We start from the raw sequence: 26,336 nt of genomic DNA on the forward strand, positions 1-26,336 counted from the left end.
GTTCCTGGCGCATGATGGATAAAATTTTTGACCATCTGAATGTGTACTGGGCACTGAACTGTGAACCCTTGTTCCTGGGCAAATAAGTAAAAATTTATTATCCTTTACCCAGAGGAAACTAGATAAATGGATTTATGATGTTTCTACTATAATTGTTCTTTCCTAGAAGCAGCAAGAGTAGGTCAGAGGCCCAGAAGTATGTGGGCATGGTTTGGAGTGAAAAATTAAGGAAGAATATGATGCCAGGTTGTTTTTATGATAATGATATTTCCCCTTCCAACTGAAATTCTATCAATCATTTTTTTAAATGATTTTAAATTTTAAATTTTTAAATGATTTAAATGATTAAGTTTTGGGAAGCTCTGTTAAAATCCAAGTGAGAGATTAAAATGTTAAACCTCCATGTGTAGGTTACAGAAACCAATGTTGTTTTTTTTTTTAAATTTTTTTTTTCAACGTTTTTATTTATTTTTGGGACAGAGAGAGACAGAGCATGAACGGGGGAGGGGCAGAGAGAGAGGGAGACACAGAATCGGAAACATGCTCCAGGCTCTGAGCCATCAGCCCAGAGCCTGACGCGGGGCTCGAACTCACGGACCGCGAGATCGTGACCTGGCTGAAGTCGGACGCTTAACCGACTGCGCCACCCAGGCGCCCCCAGAAACCAATGTTTTGATTATTGGTTTTCAAACAGTTTTAAGTAGTGGAGCCTTTCCAAATCAAAACCTTCCCAGAAGTCCAGCACACATATAGGTCAACATGGCTGATATGCTGGCTGAAATGGTGTAGCAGAACTTGTATCCTGCCCACCAGGCACCTAAGTCCTGTTCCTCCAAGCGGTACCTGAGGAACCACCTATAGCACCCAGATTTGTATAGAGCAAGGTTTTAAAATCACAAATCTTGGACCAACTCCTTTTTTTTTTTTTTTAAGTATATGAAATTTGTTGTCAAATTGGTTTCCATACAACACCCAGTGCTCATCCCAAAAGGTGCCCTCCTCAATACCCATGACCCACCCTCCCCTCCCTCCCACCCCCATCAACCCTCCGTTTGTTCTCAGTTTTTAAGAGTCTCTTATGCTTTGGCTCTCTCCCACTCTAACCTTTTTTTTTTTTTTTCCTTCCCCGCCCCCATGGGATTCTGTTAAGTTTCAGGATCCACATAAGAGTGAAACCGTATGGTATCTGTCTTTCTCTGTATGGCTTATTTCACTTAGCATCACACTCTCCAGTTCCATCCACGTTGCTACAAAAGGCCATATTTCATTCTTTCTCATTGCCACGTAGTATTCCATTGTGTATATAAACCACAATTTCTTTATCCATTCATCAGTTGATGGACATTTAGGCTTTTTCCACAATTTGGCTATTGTTGAGAGTGCTGCTATAAACATTGGGGTACAAGTGCCCCTATGCATCAGTACTCCTGTATCCCTTGGGTAAATTCCTAGCAGTGCTATTGCTGGGTCATAGGGTAGGTCTATTTTTAATTTTCTGAGGAACCTCCACACTGCTTTCCAGAGCGGCTGCACCAATTTGCATTCCCACCAACAGTGAAAGAGGGTTCCCGTTTCTCCACATCCTCTCCATTGGACCAACTCCTTTATTTGGGAAATAGGCCCAGAGAGCTGAAGTTATCCAAAGTTGTAAAATTACTGTTGACAAAAGGACTGCAGCTCAGCTTCTTGAATGCTAGGGCACTGTGCTTTCACCTGCTATTGTACATTCCTGGAGGATACATTCTATCAAATCAGGTTAGCTCCTAGCAGTGGGAGTTCTTAAAAGGAGAGACAAGTCAAAGGATTTTAGTATCCAGGGGACCTCACTTGGAATTCTGCTCTTCTAGGACTGAGGACATGGTGAATTACCTCACAAGACTTCTCTCGCCACTTGGCAATCATCTTGAGTTGGTCTTTCATGGTAGAAAGAAGAAAATGGGACTTTCTCCAAATATTTTGTGACTTTATTGCACTGAATGTCCATGAATCAGAAATTTTAACCATTTCTCCACATTCTTGCCATTAGAAGTATTGACTTCCCATTTGTGAAGAGTGGCAGGACTCTTATCAAGAAGTGTAGGTCCCTTTCATGAGCATTAATTTTTTTTTTCCTCTTAGGTAGAAGCCCAATTAGAAAGAACTGATTTGGTTGAATTGGTGGTTTATGGATTAGCCATAGTGTAGATTATTTCAGGCTGATTGGGAGTGCAGAGCCAAATACAGCATCTGACAGGACAGCAAACACTTCATAAATGTTTTTAATTAAGTGAATAAATTTCAGAGATGTTAGCTAGCAAATACAGTTTAACAGTATATTAATTTGATTTCTGACTACAGATTGAGGCGGGTGGACACTATTTTGCTATATGCAATTGTTATATCAGGCATCAATGATGCCCACATAGAGATCTTGAAAAATGTCCTTAATGGCAAGATACTGGATGTAACCATGAAAATCACTAAATCTTTCCACATCAGTGTGCATCTCCCTGATGTTTTCTGCCTTGATGATAACCATAGTGTCTGGGCTTCTCAGAAGATGACGCTGAACAGCTTTGTGGACATTGAGGGCCCTTCAGATAAAAACATCAGTGGGGAAGGGTCTGAAATGCTGGCCCAGAGAATTAACAATGACAGTGTGTTTATCTCCTCCAGTTCTGTCAATGACTCTGGCAATGTACTCAATTTCTTTCACTGAATAGGTCAATGATCCAATCAAGGGATAACCATGTTTTTGCCACTGAATGTTGATATTCTCATCCAAGTCCACAGCAAGTTAGTGTTGAAATTTTCCAGCCTCAGGCAGATCCATTGACTTCAGTGCTGATGACAAGTAATCCCCAAAATGAAAGAAGTGTAAAATTATAAAGATCATAAAGACAGAAGAAAAGGTTTGGTGTTTATCATAAGTTAATCATGACTGATTTATTACTGGTTCAACTGAAAGAATAGCTTTGAAGACTGTTTGAATCAAAAGTGCTACGCAGATAAGAAATTATACATGCTCCCTTGTAGAACCATGCAAAAGCAAATTGGGGATGGAAAGCATTCAAGTAACTTCACTGGAGTGTGATGTAGTTAATTTTTTAGGTATTATTTTTGTACATTTTGTGAGCTGTAGATTAAGCTTATTTGAGGATAGAGAAGGTAGTAATTGAAGTATACATTTCAAAAACCAAATAAACCTAATACTCTGTTTCCTTAAGACTGGAATTATATTCTCTGCTTCTGCATTTCCTTTACCTGTTCTTACAATGGGATTGAGCATGTCATCTATAATAATGGTTTTACTATCCATTTGTGAAGGGCTTCATAGTTTACAAAGCATTTATTTGGATTTGTACATTCATTCACCTCAAAGCGTGCTCCTCCTTTCCACACACATGTCCCCCTTATCCATTAAGAATACATTCCAAGACCCACAGTGGGTGCCTGAAACTGCAGATAGCACTGAACCGTATATATACTAGGTTTTTTCCTATACGTACATTCCTAGGACAAAGTTCAATTTATAAATTAGGCACAGTCAGAGATGAACAATAAAAAGGAGAATAATTATAATATACTGGAATAAAGTTAGATAAATGTGATCTCTCTCTCTCAAAAGATCTTGTTGTACTGCACTCATCCTTTTTCTTTTCTTGTGATGATTTGAGATGATAAAACGCCTACATGATGAGATGAAATGAGGCGAATGATGTAAGTGCTGTGACATGGCCTTTGGCTACTACTGACCTGACAATATGTCAGGAGGATTATCTTCTGCTTCCAGACCACAGGTGATTGTGAGTAACTCCAACTGTGGAAAGTGAAACCATAGATAAAAGGGGGTGAGGGGGGAACTACTGTGTCTACACACACACGCACACACACACACAAATTTAACTGCCATGTTATAGAAAACCAAGAGATGGAATGATCTGCTCAAGATTATACAGCTAGTGACAGAATCTGCACTTGAGTTTGAACTTCCTCCCAATTCTTGTGAAAACAGTCTACCCAGTCTTAGAACCTACGAAAATGTAATATGAACAGAATAAAATGATGTCCTTCAATTTTTCATCCCATAAATTAGACCTTTATCAGACTATCGGGGCCAGCTGCTTTGTAGTTAGAACTTCTAAGGAAAATATATATAAGAGGATTATTAATGCTTTGTAACAAGTGCCATCTTTGAAGTAAAGGGCTACATTTAAAGTTTTAACCCAGGGGGTTTGAAAATGAAGACACTGGAGCATTAGTTGAATGAAAATGGCAGTATCATTGTCTTCATTCTGCTGCTAATTTACTTCAATATCCTTGCCCAAAGCATGCTGTAAGATTTAACTTTTAACAAAATGTGTAACACCATTTTGCTACAATTTAAAAGATTAGACAAAGAGGGAGGTAACTCAGTAATTCAGTACTTTCTATAACCTAAGAGATCCACTGGTACTGAATGTGATGCTACAGATTACCACCAGACCCTTAATTGTTTACAGATTACCACCAAACTGAGGTGTGGAGGAGTTCAGAGGTCACAATTGAAAACTCATCCCTTCTGGTGGGAATTCTACATACCGCTCGGAGCCAAGGCCCTACTGATTTTATAGTGGGAGGATAAGCTTACCTTCTAAGTTTGAGATCACAAGAGTGGCATCATTCCAGAAAGGCCGTAATGGAGCCACATAAGGTGCACTGTCCCCAGTGATGATAGCCACGACCCAGGACACAATGGGCAAACAGTTAACAGTTTTATAGGCAAGAATGCTAAGATCTACTAGTGAGTTCTGAATTACTTTTTGTGCATCCTTGGTTTAGTAAATAGAGAACGGGACTAAGATTCTAGCCACTGGATTCTAGCCCCAACCTGGATGTTAGAAAACTGCATTGAAGCTTTCTAGGCACTTTCTATGTGTCTGTGTGCCTTGCAATGTGTTAAAAATTTTATAACTATTATCTCATTTAGTATTTATAACTACCAGGTAGTATCATGGTAGTATCAGGAGTTGATCGATGTATCAGGTAGTATCAGGAGTTGATCGATGAGGAAAATGACGCACTGACAATAAGTAACATGCCAAAGGTCATGGCTCCTAAGAGGCAGAGTTTATATATGATAATACTTAAAAGCCTGTGTTTTTTTTGTGCCCAATTCTAACCGATGCAAAGTCATCACCTTGCTCCTGGCATCTCTCTTTTCACGTAATGATACAGTGATGATAGCTTATACCAAAGAGAACTTCACTATGTAACAAACAATTCTAAATGCATTGCATATAATACTTCATTTTACCAGGTGGGTACTATTTTCATCTGCATTTTACAGATGAAGAAACTGAGGGGGACACTAGTTATGTAAATTGCACCAGATTATCCAGGTAGGACAAGGAGAAGTCAAATTTTGCTTCCAGGGCAATAGGATCTAAAATCCACACTCTTAAGCATCATCCCAACTGTAGAAAATGGGCAATATCTTATGGTATTTTCAGCTCTGTTAACAATTTTCTGAGCATGCTAGATACAAACTGAGGCATGTATTCTGCAGGGATAGGAATGTAATAAACCTTTTCTATACTTGCTCCCTTCCAGTCAGATAAACATATTGTTTTAAAGGAAAGGGAAGGATGTCTGGAAAAGTTTGAGTATGTTGTGATTAAGAAATATGAAGAAGCAGCCTTTCTTCTTGCTACCTTGAAATAAAAGTAATTTAAGAGATATAAATAGTAGCTTAGACTGTGGCATACTGCTGATACTGTTTTTGAAATATTCCATCCACTGGCAGATTGTGGAATCTCCCATTAGATATATAAAATTTCCTCTTAGGCATTTTTTCATTTTGATTGGAGCCAAACTACAAGAGACAGGATTCCACGTGTCTTTCCAGACATGTCCACCCGGGATTGTGGATGCCATTCCAAACTCACATTTCTTTTTCATTCGAACTGTTTTTTCTGCCAAAGAATCAGCAAGATAGGATCTTCGAAATATCACCTTATTCATCACCATTTATTAAGAATCTATTATGTTTTCTAAGTATCCTCTTAATAGGTCATGAGGGAGGTGAAAAAGCCTATTGAAACATCATCCTTTAAATGTAATAGTTTTTTTTAGTATAATTTTTTTCTGATATGAATTTTCTAAGTGATGCCCATTAACGTTCATCATAGAGAACATGTTTTCTCCCCTTTCCTGCCTCCCCAAGAAAAAGAACACTCTGGGTAAAATTTAAGCATTTATTTGCCTTTCTATGAAAGTTACCAATTCTTGCTTAGTAATAAAAACTCAATTATTTTATCATTCTATCCCTCTTTACCCCCAAGTTTGCTCCATTCTGTCACAGCACCTTAAATGCTATCATCAAACTAAATTCTTTGAACAGAGGGTCCAGAACGGCAGCATAGGAAGACCCTGAACTCACCTTCTCCCATGGACACACCAAATCTACAATTACATATACAGCAATTCCTCCTGAAAAAGTGAGGGCTGATTGAACAGCTTCTGCATGACAAATGATAGAGGGATTACATGGAGAAGGGTAAAAAGATGGGAGCATGGTAACAATAGGAGCCTCATTCCCAATCCAACAACCTCATGGAGGGGCCCACATACAGACTTCCCTATCTAAGGGCACAGCAAAAACCAGCTATTTAAAAGGCAACTAGTTTATAAGTGAAGAAAATGCATTAACTAATCCTAGATCATCTACTAAATAGACAAGGAGCTACTGAAACGCTTTCTGGGGCTGGAGATGCTGGTAAGTGCCATTTTTTGCATTCTCCTTCCATCTTAATAGCATTGATGGGAGCAGAGTCCAAGTGCTCTAGCCAGCTTACTAGGGCTGCCCCAAGCAAGTCCTGTGCCCCTAGTTCACAACAGCTCCAGCTGCCCCTAGAAGAACCACCCCACCCTGCAACCCCCAGTTTGTGCCCTCCCCAGCTCCAACTGTCCTGCCAAGGGGCCCCAGAGTGGCATGCCACAGGATTTCTCCAGGCCATGCTTTACCCAGCCACCCTACCAAGGCGGCCTAGACTGCCCTGGCATGATATACACCAGGAACCCCTGGCACGCACCCACTCCAGACTCAGCCATCTTGTAAGGCACTGTGTGTGACAGGATCTCCTGGCCCAGGCCCACTCCAGGTCCAGCTGTCTTACCAGGATGGCCCCAGCACAGTACACCGTAGAACCTCATGACCCATGCCTGCTCCAGCGCCAGTCATTCTACCAAAGCCACCAGGCACACAGTTTACACAGGGGATGATCCTGCAGAAGGCCACACTGTTAAGACTGAGAGACATGATTATTCTGCTTATTTCATAGAAAAAAAAAGAGTGAAGCAAAATGAGGAACTGAGAATTATGTTCCAAATGAAAAAACAAAATAACCCTACCCCAAAACCTTAATAAAACAGAGATAAGTAATGGTTATAATGATGATCAACAAAATGGAAGAATGGAGAACTTTAAGAGTTAGAAAATATAAAAAAAGCAGAGCCAAAGAATACAAACTGAAATGGAAAATAAACTAGAATAAATCAGCAGTAGGGTATATACAACAGAAGAATGGGATAGCAATCTGGAAGACAGAATAGTGAAAATCACCCAAACTGAATGACACAAACACTGAAACAAATTAAAAAAATAAAAAATATAAGGATAGTTTAAGGTAGCCATGGGATAACATTAAGCATACTAACATTTACATTATAAGGATCTCAGAAGAAGAGAGAGAAGGAAATGGGCAGAAAAACTCATTTGAATAAGTAATGGTTGAAAACTTCCCTAACCTGGAGAAGGAAATAGACATCCAGGTCCAGGAAGCACAGAGTCCCAAACAAGTTGAATCCAAAGAGATTCATACCAAGACATGGTATGCCAATCAAAATGGCAAAAGTTAAAGGTAAAAAGAGGATCTTAAATCAGGAAGAGAAGGATAACCATATACATAGAAACCCCATAAGGTTATCAGCTGATTTTTAGCAGAAACTTAGTAGGCCAGAAGAGAGTAGAAGGATATAGTTGGAGTGCTAAAAGGAAAAACTTACAATAAGGATACACTACCTAACAAGGTTATCATTCAGAATTGGAGGATATATGGAGTTTCCTGGACTAGCAAAAACTGAAGGAGTTAATCACCACTAGACTGGACTTACAAGAAATGATAAAGAGAAAACAGTAGGTCATATCTGTGTGTGTGTGTGTGTGTGTGTGTGTGTGTGTGTGTGTGAGAGAGAGAGAGAGAGAGAGAGAGAGAGAGAGAGAGAGAGAGAATTTCATTAGTAAAGGCAAACAGGCAGTAAAGTTAGTAAAGAGTCACTTAAAGAACTAGTATGAAAGTTAAACACAAAAACAGGTTAGGCCACTATAACTACAATAAGCATTTAAGGGATACACAAGATAAAAAGATGTAAAATAAGACATCAAAAAAAAAAAAAAACCAGATGGGAACAAAAATGTAGTATTTTAGAATGCATTTGAACTTGAATAGCTTAAAAATATATATATATATGTGTGTGTGTGTATATATATATATATATATATACATATATATGAACCTTATGATATCCATAAACCAAAAACCTACAATAGATGCACAAAAGATAAAGGAATCCAAATATAACTGTAAAGAAAATAAGCCAAAAAAATAATAATTAAAAAAAAGAAAATAATCCAAAAGGGATGAGAAGAAGAAGAAAGGAATGGAGGAAACACAGAAAGAACCAGAAAGCAATGAACAAAATAGCAATAAGTACATACCTACCAGTAATTACTTCAAATTTAAATGGAGTGCTTCAATGGAGGAAAAAAAGCACAAATTACCAATGTTAGAAATGAAAAATAAGATTTCACCAAGATTCTGCAGACATTTAAAAAGTACCAAATCAATATTACAATAAAAATATAGGGGCGCCTGGGTGGCGCAGTCGGTTAAGCGTCCGACTTCAGCCAGGTCACGATCTCGCGGTCCGGCGGTCCGTGAGTTCGAGCCCCGCGTCAGGCTCTGGGCTGATGGCTCAGAGCCTGGAGCCTGTTTCCGATTCTGTGTCTCCCTCTCTCTCTGCCCCTCCCCCGTTCATGCTCTGTCTCTCTCTGTTCCAAAAATAAATAAACGTTGAAAAAAAAAATAAAAAAAAAATATGTCAGAAGTTTTCAAAACTTAGATGAAATGGATCAATTCTTTGAAAAATAAAACTTACCAAATCAACAAAAGATGAAATGGAAAATCTGTATAGTCATGTTCATATTAAATACATTTAAAATAAAACACTTCTAAGAAAAAAGAAGGCATAGGGTGGCAAAACAGATAAAAAATAAGACCATTTTTAAGCTGCCTACAAAAACTCACTTCAGATCTAAAGATACACGGGCTGAAAGTGAAAGAAAAGAAGATATTCCATGCAAATGAAAATAAAAAGATAGTATAAAATACTCATATCAGACAAAACAGACTTTAAAACAGAAACTGTAACAAAAGACAAAGGAAGTATCACATAATGATAAAGGAGTGAATCCAAGGAAGGGATATAATGTTTGTACTATTCATGCAACCCAACATTGAAGCATCTAACTACATAAAGCAAATATTTAAAGACATAGGGGGAAATTGATAGTAATAGACTAACAGTAGGAGACTTAAATACTCCACACTTTCATTGATGGGTAGAACATCCAGACAGAAAACCAGTAAGGAACAGTGGCCTTAAATGACACATTATAGATATCCATAGAACATCTCATTCAAAAACTCCAGAACACCCATTTTTTTAAAGATGCACATGGAACATTCTCCAGGATAGGTCACAAGTCTCAATAACTTCAAGAAGAGTGACATCAAAACAAGCATCTTTTCCAATCACAACTGTATGAAACTAGTTATCGGTTACAAGAAGACCTGGAAAAAACTAAATACATTTATTAAACATGTTACCAAACAACCGATGGATTAAAACAAAATCAAAGAGGAAATAAAAATACCATGAGACAAATGAAAATGGAAACACAACTCTCCTAAATTTGTGGGATACAGCAAAAGCAATTCTAAGAGAGTAATAGTAATATTACTCTAAGAGAGTAATTGTAATTGCTATAGTAATATAGCAAGTGAGCAAGCAAGCAAACAAAAATCCCAAATTAACAATCCAGCTTTATACCTGAAGAAACTAGAGAAAAAGAACAAAGCCTAAAGTTAGAAGAAAAGATGTAATAAAGGTCAGAATGGAAATAAATGAAACAGACTGAAAAAAAAAATAGAAAAGATCAATGGATTAAAGCTCATTCTTTGAAAAGATAATCAATAAATGTCAAGCCAGATTCATCAATAAAAACAAGAGAACATGAAATCCTGAAATGAAAGAGGAGAGCTTACAAAATGATACTACACATATAAAGTATCCTAAGAGATTACTATGAACAGTCACATGCCAAAAATTTGGAAAACCTAGAAGAAATGAACAGCTTTCTAACTCTGCATCATAAAGAAATAGAAAATCAGAATAGGCCATTACAGGAAATGAAAGTGAGTCAGTAATTTAAAAATTTTCAAAAACCAAGGGTCCAGCACCAGACAGCTTTACCGGTGAATTCTAATCAACATCTAAGGAAAAGTTAATACCTAGTTTTCCCAAATTATTCCAAGAAATTATAAAGAAAGCAATGCTTTCAAACTATTTCACGAGGCCAGCACTACCCTGATAGCAAAACTAGGCAAAGACACTGTGCGTGCACACACACACACACACAACACACACACACACACACACACACACACACCATTACAGGCCAATATTCACGATCAACTTAGATGAAAAAGATCTTTAACAGAATATTAACAAATAAAATTCAACAATACATTAAAAAGATCATATAGCACAATTGACTGGGATTTATTCCAGGAATTCAAGGAGAGTTCAGTATCTGCAAATTAATCAATGTGATATACCATATTACCAAACTAGGATAAAAATCCTAAGATCACCTTAATAGATGCATTTTGACCAAACTCAATATACATCTATGACATGAACTCTTAAAGTGAATATAGAAAGAACAGATCTCAATGTAAGAAAGGCAATATATGACAAACCCACAGCTAACACCATACTCAAAAGAGAAAAGCTGAAAGCTTTTCCTCTAAGATCAGGAACAAGACAATAATGTCCACTCTCATCACTTTTATTCAACATAGTATTGGAAGTCCTTGTACAGCAATCAAACAAGAAATAAATGTCATCCAAATTGGTAAGAACTATTACTATTTGGAGATAACACAATACTATACACAGGTAACCATGAAAGCTTCACCAAACTGATTTAATTAACATAAATTCAGTAAAGTTACAAAATACATAATCAATATTCAGAAATCTGTTCTTTCTATACACTAACAAAGTAGCAGAAAGACAAATTAAGAAAACAATTCCAATTATACTTGCATCAAAAAGAATAAAATACTTAAGAATAAATTTAACAAAGGAGATTTAAAACCTATCAACTGAAAACGTAAGAAACTGATAAAAGAAATTAAAGATGACAAAACCGTATGGAAAAATATAGCATGCTCACGATAGAAGAATATTGTTAAAACATCCATACTACTCAAGGCAATGTACAGATTCAATGCAACACTATTCAAAATACGAATAGTTTTTAAAGAACCAGAACACATATTCCTAAAATTTGTTTGTTACCACAAAAGACCCTGAACTGTGAAAGCAATCTTGAGAAAAAAGACCAAAGCTGGAGGTATCATAGTCTGATTTCAAACTATATTACAAAACTGTAGTAATCAAAACAGTATGTTACTGGCACAAAACAACACATAGATCAATAGAGTAGAATAGAGATACCAGAAATAAACCCACACTCATGTGGTCAATTCGTGTATGAAAACAGAGCAAGAATATGCAATGGGGAAAACACAGTCTCTTCAATATATGGTACTAGGTTTCCTTTTTTAAGATTACTTTAGCTATCCAGGGTCTTTTCTGGTTCCATACAAATTTTAGAATTGTTTGCTCTAGCTCTGTGAAGAATGCTTGTGTTATTTTGATAGGGATTGCATTGAACGTGTAGATTGCTTTGGGTAGTATTGACATTTTAACAATATTTGTTCTTCCTACCCAGGAGCATGGAATGTTCTCCATTTCTTTGTGTCTCCTTCAATTTCTTTCATATGCTTTCCATAGTTTTCAGCATACACATCTTTTACCTCTTTGGTTAGGTTTATTCCTAGGTATATAATTATTTTTGGAATTGTAAATGGGATCAATTTCTTGATTTCTCTTTCTGCTGCTTCATGTTTGGTGTATAGAAATGTAACCAATTTCTGTATATTGATCTTCTATCTTGCAACTTTGCTGAATTCATACATCATATCTAGCAGGTTTGGGGTGGTGTCTTTGGGTTTTCTGTGTAGCGGATCATGTCATCTGCAAAGAGTTAAAGTTTGACTTCTTCCTTGCTAATTCATATGCGTTTTATTTCTTTATTTTTGTATGAGGCTAGGACCATACTAGGACTTCCAGTACTACGTTGAACAACAGTGGTGATAATGGACTTACCCGTCATGTTCCTGACCTTAGGGGGAAAGCTCTCAGTTTTTCCCCACCGAGGATGATATTAGCTTGTGGGTCTTTTTTATATGGCCTTTATCATGTTGAAGTGTGTTTCATCTATCCCTACTCTCTTGAGAGTTTTTATCAAGAAAGGATGCTGTATTTTGTCAAATGCTTTTTCTGCATCTATTGACAGAATCCTATGATTCTCATCCTTTCTTTTTATTAACGTGGTATATTATGTTGATTGATTTGCGACTACTGAACCAGTCCTGTGGGCCAGGAATAAATCCCACTTGATCATGGTGAGTTTTTTTTTTTTTAATGTTTATTTTTGAGAGAGAGAGAGAGAGAGAGAGAGAGTGAGAGAGAGGCAGGCAGAGAGGCAGAGTGAGAGGGAAACACAGAATCTAAAGCAAGCTCCAGGCTCTGAGCTGTCAGCACAGAGCCTGATGTGGGGCTTGAACTCATGAACCGTGAGATCATGATCTGAGCTGAAGGTGGATGCTTAACCAACTGAGCCACCCAGGCATCCCTGTGAATAATTCTTTTAATGTACTGTTGAATTCAGTTTGCTAGGATCTTGTTGAGAATGGTTCATCAGGAATATTGACCTGTAAGTCTCCTTTTTAGTGGGGTCTCTGGTTTTGGAATCAAGGTAATGCTGTCTTCATAGATTGAGTTTGGAAGCTTTCCTACCATTTCTATTTTTTGGAACAGTTTGAGAAGAACAAGTATTAACTCTTCTCTTTAACTGTCTGGTACAATTCCCCTGGGAATTCCCATCTGGCACAGGACTTTTGTTTGTTGGGAGATTTTTGATTACTGTTTCAATTTCCTTGCTGGTTATGACTCTGTTCAAATTTTCTAATTATTCCTGTTTCAGTTTTGGTGGTTTGTGAGTCACTAGGAATTTGCCCATTTCTTCCTGATTGCCCAGTTTGTTGGAATATAATTTTTCATAGTATTCTCTTAGAATTGTTTGCATTTCTGTGGTGTTGGTGGTGACATCTCTTTCATTCATGATTTGATCTATCTGGGTACTCTCTCTTTTCTTTTGGGTAAGTCTGGCTAGGGGTTACTAATTTTGTTTATTCTTTCAAAGAACCAGCACTGGGAGGCCTGGGTGGCTCAGTCAATTAAGCATCTGACTTTGGCTTGGTCATCATCTCATGGTTTGTGGGTTTGAACCCCGTGTCAGGCTCATGTGGAGCCAGCTTCAGATTCTGGGTCTCCCTCTTGCTCTGCTCCTCCCCTGCTCATGCACCCTCACTCTCTCAAAAATAAACAAACATAAAAAAAAAAAAAATAAAGAACCAGCATTTAGTTTCATTGATCTGTTCCACAGGGGTTTTTTTGTTAGTTTGTTTTGGTTGTTTGTTTCTATATCAAAGCTAGAAGCATCACAATTCCAGATTTCAAAGCTTGATTATAAAGCTGCAATCATTAAGGCATTCTGGTATTGGCACAAAAACAGATCAACAGAACATAATAGAGAACTCAGAAATGGACCCACAAACATATGGCCAACTAGTCTTTCATAAAGCAGGTAAGAGTATCCAATGGAAAAAAGACAGTCTCTTCAGCAAACGGTGCTGGGAAAACTAGACAGCAGCATGAAGAATGAATCTGGACCAAATTTTTACACTATACACAAAAATAAATTCAAAATGGATGAAAGACACAAATGTGAGACAGGAGGCATCAAAACCCTACAGGAAAAAACAGGCAGTAACCTCTCTGACTTTGGCTGCAGCAACTTCTTTATAGACGTGTCTGTGGAGGCAAGGGAAATAAAAGCAAAATGAACTATTGGGACCTCATTAAGATAAAAAGCTTCTATACCACAAAGGAAACAATCAAGAAAACCTAAAGGCAACCGACAGAATAGAAGATATTTACAAACGACGTATCGGATAAAGGCTTAGTACCAAATTCTTTAAAGAATTTATCAAACTCAACACCCAAAAAATCAAATAATCCAGTGAAGAAAGGGACAGAAGACAAGAACAGACACTTTTGCAAAGAAGACATCCAGATGGCTGACACATGAAAAGATGCTCAACATCACTCATCATCAGGGAAATACAAATCAAAACCACAATGAGATACCACCTCACACCAGAATGGGAATGGCTGAAACGAACAACTCAGAAAACAACAAATGCTGATGAGGATGCAGAGAAAGGGGAACACTTTTGCACTGTCCGTGGAAATGCAAAGTTGCAACCACTCTTCAAGACAGCGTTGAGTTTCCTCAAAAAATTAAAAATATAACTACCCTGTGACCCAGCAATTGCACTACTAGGTATTTATCCAAAGGATACAAAAATACTAATTCAAAGGGGAACATCCACCCCAATGTTTATAGAACCATCAGTAAGAGCCAAATTATGGAAAGAGCTCAAATGTCCATCAAGTGATGAATGAATAAAGAAGATTGGTAAATATGCATATACACAATGGAATATTACTGGGTAATCAGAAAGAATGTAATTTTGTAATTTGCAACAATGTTGATCAAACTAGAGTATACTATGCTAAGTGAACTAAGTCAAAGACAAATATCACGATTTCACTCAAATGTGCAATTTAAGAAACAAAACAGATGGACATAGGGGAAGGGAAGAGAAAATAAGATAAAAACAGAGAAGGAGAGAAACCCTAAGAGTCTCTCAAATACAGAGAACAAACTGAAGGTTGCTGGAGGGGAGATGGGTGGGGGGATGGGCTAAATGGGTAATGGGCATTAAGAAGGACACTTGTTGGGATGAGCACTGGCTGTTATATGGAAATGATCAATCACTGGTTTCTACTCCTGAAACTGATTGTACACTGTATGTTAGCTAACTTGAATTTAAATAAATCAATTAAAAAAAAAACAAAACTAAAAAAAATAAATGGCATTTGGAAAACTGGACAGCTACATGTAAAAGAATGAAACTGGATCATTATCTGATACCATATCCAAAAACAAATTCAAAATATATTAAAAGACTTGAATTTAAGACCTGAAACCATAAAACTCCTAGAAGGCATAACTAATTTGACACTGGTTTTAGCAATACTTTCAGGGAACAATTTCCTAAGACGAGGGCAACAAAAGCTCATATATACAAATGGGATCACGTCCAACTAAAAAGCTTTTGCACCTTCAAGTAAACCAACTAAACAACACAACAACCTACTGAATGGAATCATAATCCTGTAAGTGGTTAATATCGAATATATATAAAGAACTTATACAACTTAGTGTAACTCCTCCTACCCCCAACAATCTGGTATTGAGCACAGGACATGCAGAGATTTTGTTTTTCCACAGAAGACATAGAGATGTCTAAAAGACACATGATAACATGCTCAACATCATTAATCAATAGGCAAATGCAAATCAAAGCCACAATGAGATAGCCAATTTGATGGCTGTGAAGTGTTATCATGAAAGATACAAAAACTAACAAGGGTTGATGAGGATGTGGAGAAAAGGGAACCCTGTGCAGTGTTAGTGGGAGTGTAAATTGAAGCAGCCACTATGGAGAACAGTATGGAGTCCTCTCAAAAAAATTAGAAGTAGAAATAGCAGAAGAATCACTAATTCCACTTTGGGGTATTTATTTGAAAAAAACAAGAACACGAATTTGAGAAGTCATATGCACCCCTATGTTTACTGCAGCATTATTTACACTAGCCAAGATACAGAAGCAAGCTAAGGGCCTACCAATAGGTGAATGTATAAAGAAAAGGTGTGTATGTAAATATATACACACACATATACATTTTGTAAATACACACACACACACACACACACACACACAAAATGGAATGCAAGTGAACCATAAAAAAGAATGAGATCTTGCCATTTACAATAGCAGGGATGAACCTACAGGGTATTATGCTAAGTGAAATAAGTCTGACAGGAGAAGACAAATAAATGCCCTATAATTTCACTTATATGCAGAATCTAAAAAAATAAAACAAATGAACAAAACAAAGCAGGGCACACAGATACCGAAAACTGTTAGCCGAGTGGGGAGAGATTAGGGTGTAGGTGAAATAGGTGAAGGTGATTAAAAGGTACAAACTTCCAGTTGTAACATAAGTAAGTCATGGGGGTGTAAAGTACATGTTACATTGTAATAGTTTTGCATGGTGACAGATGGTAACTGGACACCACGGGGATTTCTTAATATATAAAAATTTCAAATCACTATGACATATACTGAAGACAATAGGAAAGTGCATGTCAATTATACTTCAGTAAAAAAAGGAGACTTAACAGAAGTAAAAAAGAAAAGTACTCATAAATCCTTTGAGTGAAATGCGGAGTAACATAAAAAATAATTAAGAACTAGTTTGTTTTGGCACTTGGGCAGTTCACATGGATAAGATTGCAGGCTAGAGTAGAGTCCAAGATACGCCAGGTATTAACCCATTAGTCAGTGGTTTGTGAGGAGTCTGGGAATCTGAGCGGCTACGGGACTATTCACCAACCACAAAAATAGTTTAATGTTCAACTGGCAGGAACGTATTTGTTTATCCTGGGTATCTCAAAAAATGGCATCTCTTCTTTTAGGTACATATTTACACTTCAGTGTAAGTTTACCAGCAATTATCAATCTGTTAATGCTGAATTTACAGAGACACAAAAGATTTTCCCTTAAATCATTTGAAAGAGAGATTTCTTCAGATATTTGCAGTCAAAGAAATTGAAGAGAAATTAATAAATCTAAGTGTGGAAGTGCTATTTTATATGTTAGAATGTTTTGAAAGGCAGCAAAAACCAAGAGGAGAAACTGTAATGAACTCTTTTTTTTTTCTAATTTTTGAGCGAGAGAGAATGCACACACACACACATGCACACACACAAGCGGGGGGAGGGCAGAGACAGGGAGAGAGAATCCCAAGCAGGCTTTGTGCCATCAGTGCAGACCCTGATGTGGGTTTCAAAACTCATGAATGGTGAGATCCTGACTTGACTTGAAATAAAGAATTGGACCCTTAACTGACTAAGGTGCCCAGGCACCCTCCCCCAACTTTGTTTTAATGAACTAACTCTTAGATGGTAGGTTGCAAACCTTTAGATGGTTATTTTTAGATTCTTAGTGATATGGGAAGGGGATGATGGTGGTGATGTGGAGAGGTAGACACCTACGTGTAAATTGGGAGAGAATTTTGATATTTGAAGGTTACTGTGTTGGATGATCAGGTAATTTGTTGCCGATTAATAGATTAATGGTGAGTTCCACTTCTTAAAACAGGTTTACGATAGCCTAGTGATTCCAATCATTCATTCACTTGGGTAGCTGATATCTTGGCCCACCACAGAGAAGCCTGATACCCAGAGTACCAACAGGACTGATAACAATGAACAAATCACCTGAAGAAAGAAACGCTTTAAATGGATTTAGTACTGGCACCTGGGCAGCTCAGTAGGTTAAATGTCTGACTTTTTGATATCAGCTCAGGTCATGATCTTGCTGTCCATGGGATTGAGCCTCACATTGGACTCTGTGATGACAGCATGGAGTCTGGGATTCTCGCTCTTCCTCTCTCTCTGCCCCTCCCCTGTATATTCTCTCTCACACACAATAAATAAATAAATATTGAAAAATAAATGGGTTTAGTATTAAGCACGAGTCATTATCTACTGCTTCAGTTACTTCTTAATTCTACGAATTGACTACTGTACCCACAGTTCTAGGCCACTGATTACACTTCCCTTTCTTTGTTTACTAGTCCAGGGGGGCAGATACCCAGAAGATGTGCAAGGTAATTTACAGAAGGAAGAATATACTCGAGCACTTACTTACATGTATATTTCTGATTTCCTTTTAGTGTTTATTCTGTTTATGTACCTTTTTGTTTCAATGATAAGGGTTAAATATTCACAAGGATTGGGGACTACTGGAAAGTAAACACTGTCCCCAAATGAATTCAAAGACCTTTTCTAAAATGGCTCTTTATAGAGTCCCAAAATGGACATACTCCTAGCACCTTCACTAGATCAACATGTAGGCTAAATCATTACCATATTTTCCCAGGTAGTCTCCAGACTATAATTATTTACTTTTCGAAGAGTCTCCATTCTTGTTTGCTGAGAATAAGAAACATCCTTGTTTTTGGAATGCATGTGAGTGAGTGCAGCACAGGGCATGTGCTGAGGTCTCACACAGTAGAAGGCTACTTGCTCTTGAGTATCCAGATATGCACATAGCTCAGTGCTTGAGTTTAAAACCAGGGCACAATCAGTATTGACATGGGAGGTGCCCCTGGCAAACTGGCCTGTGAAGATCGCCCTGTCATAGCCTTGGTTCCTTGCCTCCAGAGAGCCGACACCCCTTCCCTGGGGTGGATGAGCAGAAGAGACAGAGATACCCGGCCTTCCCAGGGTGAAGCTGTCAAGATGTCATTGTTGAAGTCTGTCGCCTTTCCTGAAGCACCTGCCTTCAGATCTGGGGAGGACACCCTGGCCTCAGGAAATCCCCACCATTCATCTCCCTGTGTCCCAAGTGGCCCCTTACCTCCAGAAGGAGATCTGGCTGATCCCCCCGGCAGTAGGCATCTCGAGGGTGAAGGACCGTGGTTCTGCTGTGTGCAGCACCGGTGGTGGTGTTCACGTAGGTGAAAGGTCTGGGTGGGATCAGCTGGTCTAGTTTCTCTGTGATTCCCTTTATTCTCAGCTCAGTCTCTGCTGATGAAACTACTGGATGCAGTGGTACTTCAGGACATGAAGGCTTCATGATAAAATTCCAGTGATAGAGGGAGATGGGCATCTTAAGCGTAGTCCATATCTGAGGTGATAATGAATACAATAAAGAACATAGACAATGTTTTTATGTAATCATTTTTGGTAGGCTAGCCAACTTCGATCTTTTATAGAGTAAGAGCAGATGCAAAACCTGAAATAAAATGATATGGAGATTTTATTATCATATATGTTTCATGGGAAAAATAAGTTTCCTCAAATTTGGTGGTGGAACTGCACTTTTCACCAGCTAATCTATTTTGGGTTCTAGGATCTTCTTCCCTAAAGTGGTGATGATAAAATACACTTTTACGGGGGCACCTGGGTGGCTCAGTTGGTTAAGCATCTGATTTCAGCTAGGTCATGATCTCACAGTTTGTGAGTTCAAGCCCGGCTTCAGGCTCTGTGCTGACAACTCAGAGCCTAGAGCCTACTTCAGATTCTGTGTTTCCCTCTTTCTCTGCCTCTCCCCCACTCTTGCTCTCTCTCTCTCTCTCTCAAAAATAAATGACCATTGGGGCGCATGGGTGGCGCAGTCAGTTAAGCGTCCGACTTCAGCCAGGTCACGATCTCGCGGTCTGGGAGTTCGAGCCCCGCGTCAGGCTCTGGGCTGATGGCTCAAAGCCTGGAGCCTGTTTCCGATTCTGTGTCTCCCTCTCTCTCTGCCCCTCCCCTGTTCATGCGCTGTCTCTTTCTGTCCTAAAAATAAATAAACGTTGAAAAAAAAATTAAAAAAAAAAAAGACCATTAAAAATTTTTTTTAAAAATACACTTTTGCTGGGCAATTGTGAAAAATTGTTTTTTAACTGCATAGCACACAATTTTTATTGCTGTTTTATTATTTAATCTTAAAGCTAGAACTCAGTCATTAAAAATATTCTTAAGAAAATGCTTAAGATGCATGGGGATTTTATGTAAAATATGATTTTTTTTTCTGTTCTTTTATACTCTGCTTAAACATTTTGTGATAATTATTAGTATTTTTCAGATTGTTCTAGTTAGGAGATAATCGACATAGGTTTATAAAAATATCTATTTTCTAATCATAAAATACCACTGATTATTAAAATGCTTTTTTTTTTTTAGAGTTTATTTATTTTGAGAGAGAGAGAGAGAGTCGGGGGGGGGGCACACATGTAAACAGGGGAAGGAAAGAGACAAGGAGAGAAAATCCCAAGCAGGCTCTGGGCTGTCAGTGTGGAGCCCAACATGGGGCTTGACTCACAGAATATGACCTGAGCTGAAATCAAGGATCAGAAACTTAGCCCACTGAGCCACCCAAGTGCCCCTGAAATAACATTGATTATTAAAAATGGGAGATGTGAAACTGTAGAGGGGATATAAATCAGTGATAATTATACCAACCATTGATAATTATTATTAATCTTATGGTGATTTTTCTTTCATTTTTCTGTATGCCATTTAACATGATTATGAACAAATTAAATATTACCAATGAATTTTGATTTAAAAATAGTATTGTTAAAAACGTCACCTTATGTCACTGGCTCATATAGTATTCTAGCCTGTGGATACAACTTAACAGTTTACCTATTTCCATCTTTGGATTTTTATTGCATTCAACTTTTATAATCCTGTGAAGAACACTTTTGGTATAAATCTTTGCAATCCAAGTTATTTGCTGAGAACTTAGAAACAGAGTTATTGGTCCAAGGTGGTGAATACTGTTAAAGCTCTTAACACATGATGGCAAATAGTTTTCCAGAAATGTGGTGCTAATTTGTGCCTGTAGGAGAAGTGAATGAGAATTCTAGTTTTACAACATGCTTTCGACACTGGCTAGCTCAATTTTAGAGATATTTACCTGGATTAAAACCTAACTCTGTCACCCACTAGTTACACAATCTTGGTTAAGTTTGTTAACTTCTCTGTTCGTCAGTTTCATCATCTAAAAAACTGAGTCATAAAGATACATACCTTATATGTTATTGTATTAATGGACTAACATGAAAAACATTGGGAATGGTACCTGGTACACACTAAGTGTTTGTATTACCATCCCTGGTATTTGATAAAAATGCTTTATAAAGAAAAATATCAACATATCAAATAACAAAATGATAATCATAGTCATTATAGTAATATCTCACAATTTTCAGTAAAGGCAGAATAACTTGTGTTAGACCAATTCTGCAGATAACAATAAACCAAAAATAAAGAAAGTCCTTCCCATAGCGCTAGGGAGTTACCACTAGCAGGTTGACACTGGAGGGAAGTTGAAACTTGGAATAAGGAACAGCACTGGGCTTGCATTATAAGGGGTGCTAACTCAAGTTCTTCAAACAGAAGGGAAATTCAACAAATAGAAACATGGGTATTCTGGAAGGAATGAAAAACACCAGAAATGGTAACAATAAGGATAAATATAAAATTCTAAATGTTTGTCTCCTAATTTCTTTAAAATGAATGTAATTATTACTATTTTTTAAAAGTTTTTTTTTCTAAAGTTTATTCATTTATTTTGAGAGAGAGAGAGAACACGAGCACAGCAGAGGGAGAGAGAGGGAATCCCAAGCAGGCTCTGCACTGTCAGCACATAGCCCGATGAGGGGATCGACCTCATCTACTGTCAGATCATGACCTGAGCGGAAACCAAGAGTCAGATGCTTAACTGACTGAGTGCCCCAAAATGTCTGCTTATTTTTGAGAGAGAAAGAGCCCAAGCAGGGGAGAGACAGGGGCACAGAGGATCCAAAGCAGGCTCCATGCTGACAGCAGCCAGCCTGATGCGGGGCCTGACCTCACAAACTGTAATTTCATGACCTGAGCCAAAGTCGGAGGCTCAACCGGCTAAGCTACCCAGGCACCCCTAAAATGCATGTAATTATTTAAAGGAAAAACCAATTTTGTAATAATATGAAAACTACAACATAAAGAATGGGGAGATGAGTCAATGGAAGTAAATAGTTGAAAGGTTATTACGGATTACATGAAGTAGCACGATATTAACTATAAAAGAGTGTATATAATAATACCTACAGGAAACACTTAAAAAAAAACCTTATAGCTGTAAAAATAATAAAGAAACTAAAAGGAAATTCTAAAAAAATTCAATTCATCCCCAAAGAGGAACAGAAGGGCCAAAGAGAAAACAAACAGCAAGTTGGTGGATTTAAATCTAGTGAATAATTTTATTAACAGTAAATTGCCCAGGGCACCTGGGAGGCTCAGTTAGTTCAGCGTCTGACTCTTGATTTTGGCTCAGTTCATCATCTCATGGTTAGCGATTTCAAGCCCCACATTAGGCTCTGCACTTACAGCATGGAGTCTGCTTGGGATATTCTCTCTCTCTCTCTCTCTCTCAAAATAAATAAATATAAACATTAAAAAACCAGTAAGTTGACTAAGCATTTTTTTTTAATTTTATTTTTAAGTAATCTCTACATACAATTTGGGTTTGGACTCATAGCCCCAGGATCAAGAGTCATGTGCTCTATTGACTAAGCCAGCCAAGTGTCTCTATTTGCTGTCTAACAAGAATGTAGGTTAAGTATGAAGTTATCTACAGACTGAAAGTGAATGGATGGAAATTAATATACCATTTAAGCATAAAAAAGCTAATACTAAAATAGACTTCAAGACAAAACATGTTACCAGACATAAAGATGGACATTTACAAGTGGTAAGAGTCAATTTGCTAGAAACATAGGAATCATAAATGTGTATGTGCCTACACATCCATGTATTTATATGTGAAAAAAAATTGACAGAATTCAAGGGACAGATCAAGAAATTCACAATAAGTACAAACTTAAAAACCTATTTTAGTTGCTATAGGAACTAGATAAGAAATAAATAATAAACTAGAAGATAGGAACATTATCAGAGTACTTTCTTAATCATCAGATATTATAATTCTCAGAATTTTTAATTGTTATAACTTCAAATAAAAAATTTAAGTAATTTTTAGTATGATAGAATTATACTCCGTGCAAAAACTTGTTGGTGAAAATAAATAGGAAACTCCTGATTCAAAAAGGAGGCCATGGGATAGATTATAGCCTCAAATTCCCACAGAAATGAACGACAGAAAAATTAAAAACTTAAAACTTTCTAAGTATTCTTGGAAATAGGAAGAGGTACCTTAATTAGACCAGAATTTATAAGAAGTCTGAAAAAGAGGGGGGCTTGGCTGGCTCAGTCAGTAGAATACATGACTCTTGATCTTGGGAATCGTGAGTTCAAGCCCCACATTGGGTGGAGAGATTACTTAGAAAGAAAGAAAGAAAGAAAGAAAAGAAAGAAAGAAAGAAAGAAAGAAAGAAAGGAAGGAAGGAAGGAAGAAAGGAAAGAAAGAAAGAAAGAAAGAAAGAAAGAAAGAAAGAAAGAAAGAAAGAAAGAAAGAAAGAAAGAAAGAAAGAAATGTCAACAGTAAAAGGCAGGAAAAGTAAAAGGCAGAGGAGATTAGATCAAGGAAGAAAACCATGGCTCCAAATGCATGTCAGCGAGAGTTCTGCAGAAGATGGAAAGCACTTCAGGGCTACTACAAACCTGGAGGAAACTGATGATTGGATTAAGAGGAGGTAAAGGAGTGGCCCATAGGAGGAGTACTGGGATGGTTAATACTTCCCTATTTTTCCCCTTGTGCTTGGCCAGGCAGATAGAAATGGGAACTTTTGTACTCTACTGTGAGTAAAAGCTATAGATATTTAAGTTTGAGGGTGCAGGGTAGGACCCTGCATGTGTGGCAACACCCTAGACAAATGCAGAGCATTTATTGCCTTGAGTACTTTCTGCAGCTGAGCTACAAACACGCTGGAGAAAATAGGAGACAGTACTCAGAGGCCTGGCCACCACAGAATCTTAAGTATAAGAATGTACACCCAGCCAAGAATTAGTGAAAATTTTATGAAAGCCAACTCATGAAAGAAAAGGTATTAAATTCAATAAAGAGAAAACAAAGTAACAGAAACAGAAAAAGCAAAACAAGACTTTAAAGCAAGTATATCTCTATCCTCAGAGAAATTTCAGGTGATCTCTGCATCCATAAATTAATGAATCAGAGACCATGGAAAACAAAATCTTGTTGTTCAATATGCAAAAGTCAACTGTATTCCTTTACATCAGCAACAAGGAATTAGAAAATGTATTTAAAAAACACTATTTACAACAGCAACAAAAAATTATAAAATAATGCCTAGTTATAAATCTAATAAAAGATATACAAGACATATATGCAAAAATTTTAAAATTTACTGAATGATCTTAAAGACCTAAATAAATGGAGAGAGATTACATGGTGCTAAAGACCAAAATAATGTTATGAACATGTCAGTTTTCCCAAGATGATCTACATGGTTAATATAATGCACATAAAATTTAAGTAAGATTTTTTCCAGCAAATTTGGCAGACCAACTGTAAAACATATAAAGAGTAAAGGGTCAAGACCAGCCAGGAACATTGTGAAGTAGATTAAGCAAAGGTAACTTGACCTACAAGTTTTTAAGAGTAACTATGAAGCAAATTATTATTATATTAATTATAGCAATGCAGCATCGATATGGGGAAGATATATTAGTCAGTGGAGTAGTACAAATGGAGGAGGATCTGTACTTATCAGAAGTTTTGATATATGACAAAAAATGTCATGACAAATCAGCCGTGAAGAAAACTACCACAAAATAAGAAGGGAAAAGGTGATCATCCATAAGGAAACAAAAATCAGCCAAGAAAAAACTCAGATCCGTCACAGGATTAAATGTCTAAAGCAACCTTTAAAGGTTTAAATAGATTATTTAGATAAATAATCTGACACTGAAATAGGGAAGGGTTTCTTAATACTCAAAAAGAATCAACTGTTTAAAAAGGCGGATTTTACTATATTTTACTATATCAACATGAAAAGGTGTTGTGCAGAAATGTCATTAAAGAAATGAACAAACAAGCTACACATGGGGAGAAAATCATCACAGATGTGTATGTAAGTGACAGAGGAAGAATGTGTGCATGCACACACACACACACACACACACACACACACACACACACACAATTATCCTCTCCTGTGCTGCGTAATGGTTATCAAACATGTTAGTTCTTCAAGGTTGTGTAAGCTTTTCAAATTCCCGTACTACGATGTATAACTCTGGTTGTTTCGACTTTCCTAGAACAGGTGAAGTAGGAAGTAAAATTATACTTCTGTTAAGACACAGAAAGAGATTCCTTTGTGGAGTGTTGGAAAACTGTAAACGTGATCCAGGAGGCAAATATAAACAGTACCAACAGTAACTTACGATTTTTCATACTTGTCATGATTAGGATCCCACAAGAGAGAATACAAAACAAACACACAGCAGAAAAGAAATGCAGAAACACATAAAAAATGTCTAACTCCTGATTCTTTTGTTCTAAGTTTCTACCAGCACAGAACCCTGCCTCCCTCCCACCCCAGCATCTCTTACTATCCCGCCAATGGCCACCTTTGGCTATCAACTTGTCCCTTCAACTCAAGCGCTATTCTGAGACATGAGAGCCCACCATGGACTCTATGAAACTGAGCTGTTAATGGCCGGTAAGATGCAGGATTGCTAATGTTGAGGTCAAGTCTCCTGGCTAGTTTTTCACCTAACAGGTTTATTATACTCTTCCCTTAAACACAAAATGTAGACACAGAACACCTCGGCAAATGTTGACCGTGATCATCACGTTATCCCCGGGCCCTTTTAATGTAACTTGATTTTCCCAGCATCTTTATTATAATTCTTATTACGTTCCTTATTCTTAACTAGCCTTTTTAGTATCACTGAAGATTGAAAAGATTTTAAAACTTACATTTAAAAACTTCAATGTTTTTCCATTGTTACATCTTAATTTCTTTGTGCAAGAACTTCAAATTGTATTTTAAAAGCATATTGCTTAGTGGTTCTTGGGTGGCTCATTTGGTTAGGCGGCTGACTTTGGCTCAGGTCATGATCTCATGGTTGATGAGTTTGAGCCCTGCACTGGGCTCTTTGCTGTCAACACAGAACTCACTTCAGATCCTCTGTTCCCATCTCCCTCTGCCCTTCCCCCACTCCTGCTCTTTCTCTCTAAAAA

At 37.4% G+C, this 26,336-nt stretch overlaps 1 pseudogene; it reads right to left on the reverse strand.

Annotated features, from left to right (window-relative positions):
* Positions 1-2,041: 2,041 nt before the first annotated feature.
* Positions 2,042-25,980, reverse strand: LOC123602201 (annotated as a pseudogene).
* Between the last annotated feature and the right edge of the window lie 356 nt (positions 25,981-26,336).

Source organism: Leopardus geoffroyi, chromosome D1 (assembly GCF_018350155.1).
Source record: "Leopardus geoffroyi isolate Oge1 chromosome D1, O.geoffroyi_Oge1_pat1.0, whole genome shotgun sequence".
NCBI classification, from domain to species: domain Eukaryota; kingdom Metazoa; phylum Chordata; class Mammalia; order Carnivora; family Felidae; genus Leopardus; species Leopardus geoffroyi.